Here is a 2,500-nt window from a genome sequence, read left to right as displayed (position 1 = left end):
AAATACCCACGAGTTCAATTTGTAGATTTTGAAAACAATTTACAAGTGTTTATTTATTCCAAATTGCACGAGAAAAATCATGTGACTACTTAATAATATGCATGGAAAAATTTGCCGTAGGTTGCGGTCGCATTAGGGTGTTAAACACTAGTGTTAAATCAAGTTCTATTGTTCAGTGTTCCTCTACGGATTCAAAACACCAGAGACTTGATACTAGAGCAGTATAAACACTAGTGTTATACTGTGTTTCTCTCAAGTGTGACAGCAAGCATAAATTGCGCCATCCAGGGCTCGTGTTTGATTTTAAAACAAAAGATTTGATTGGTTCTTACCAAATCCTATAGATCGTTTTCACTGTCACGCAATAAAAAAATAAATCGAAAACCATCCAGTGGAAAAAGTCAAGAATTCGTGATGTTGTAGAACATAAATGAAGAAGACACTTCTCCAAGTTTTAGGCCCGTGCGTTTCCCCAAACTTCAGATATTCTTCGAAATGTTTCGCAGAAATTTACAGAGCCCAGTATGAAAACGCCATGTTGGTGCACATCTGTGGTGCACCAATATGGCGGCCGGAAAATAGTGTCAACATCTGTTACTTACTTTGGCTATCTAGGCGAGTGATCATCTGTACTGAACAGACAGCTATTTACTTAAGCACTTTTCCTAATGCTTTAAATTCTAAAAAGGCTCAAAACCATGAGATAAATATATATTTCTCAATAAACTTGATCGTCGCCTCGTGTCACGCACCGCTATAACTCAGAAATTCAAAATGCTCTGGTTTCCAAACGAAGCACGCTATTGAGCTTTAAAATTGCAAATGGATACAAATTTACCGCCTCTTATGCCTGATGAGGATAAAAGCTTTCGTGGCTCTTTTGTTTTGGATTTTAGAAAATGATGACGTCACGTGAAAACGATCTATTGATTATTAGCCAATCATAATCCCGAATCTCGACGTTTAGCCAATCAGAATCGAGTTGTTTTTTTTTTTCATGTATAATATTAGTATGAGCAATTAAATAGTGAATTAAGAGTGTAATATCGTGGGTGACAAATTACTCCTTAATTTAGGCGCGAAATTTCAGCGTTAATTTATAATTTCACATGTGAAATTACAAAATTGCCATGGCAACATCTCTTGTATCTCGATCAGAGCCAAGATGGGGTCCAGATTTAAGACAGTGACCATTGAAGAAGTTTCGAAATTAAAAGAAGCGGCAGAAAATTTAAATACGTGAAAGAGCACAATTAACTGGGTGAGAAGTGGTGTGACGAAAATAGCCTTGAGAAAAACCTGGAGATGATTCTTCCCGAGCAGTTGAATAAAGTACTCGAGTGATTTTACAATTACGGTTGTGAGCGTATTTTGTCACCCACGACATTAAAAGGTAATGAAATGGTTTTCTCTTGAAATTAGGAAATAACCTAAAGGCTCGGGAAATTATCAGAACTTTGACAAAACGCGCGTGAAATTATTTCCTAACCCTAACACGAGCTGACAAAAACAAAGAAAAAGTTTCACAGGTTTTACACCGAGGTAAACCCAAATTTCGGGTAACAAATTACTCCTTAAAAGCCCACCTTCAACCGAAAGGCTTTTCGACCATTTGTTTTTCTTATGGAAATTGGCATTGCTTTTCACAACGATCTGATTCGATGAATTTCAGCTTTGGTTGGATTTTCATATACGAAAATTGTTCCACTGCGCGCAAAGCCTGTCGGGTTGAAAGTGAACCCTTAATTTTGGAGCAAAATTTCAGCGTTGATTTATAATTTCCCTTGCCTTTGGACAAAACAAGCATGAAATTATTCCCTAATTTCACTCTTAATTCACTAATTAATTGCTCATACTAATAATATACATGAAAAAAAAAAAAAAAACTCGATTCTGATTGGCTAAGAGCAGTGCAGTTCAAGTGTAACACCAATGGAAAAAGTGTAACATAAGTGCCGATTAAACGATTTATAATTTCAATTGCCAACTTTTCCCACAGTGCCAAGGTAGCGTCATATGAACGTAATTTGTCACCCATTATATTAAACGGTATACTCGTGAAATTAGGGAATAATTTCACTTGCGTTTTGTCAAAAATCAAATAATTTCCCTTGCCTTTGGACAAAACAAGCATGAAATTATTCCCTAATTTGTATGTGTAATCAAATGGCGACGAGTGAAATTAGGTTAGCATCTGATGTCTTTTTGCGCTTTTGTTTTCCTTTGTGCTACGTCATCCGTGAGCTTCACAGATTTTTACAGGGAAGATTAACCCGAAATTTGTTCCTAATCAGGAAGGCCGCGAATAACAAAACCTCAGTACCTTTCTTTCCTTCTCAGGATTGCACAATGCACAATCAGTGACGATGCTTCAGAATTGCACGAAGGTGGCTGCCATTCTTTATGAAAATGGCATATTACTGAGCCTGTCACATTTTCGAAACTGCAAGGGAACGTTAGTCCCTGTGTTGCTTGCATTGACCAAAAGACTAAAGAATTG

Source organism: Montipora foliosa, chromosome 10 (genome assembly GCF_036669935.1).
Source record: "Montipora foliosa isolate CH-2021 chromosome 10, ASM3666993v2, whole genome shotgun sequence".
Taxonomy (NCBI): Eukaryota; Metazoa; Cnidaria; class Anthozoa; order Scleractinia; family Acroporidae; genus Montipora; species Montipora foliosa.
The sequence above is the reverse complement of the archived record's forward strand: the minus strand, read 5'-3'. Positions refer to the sequence as shown.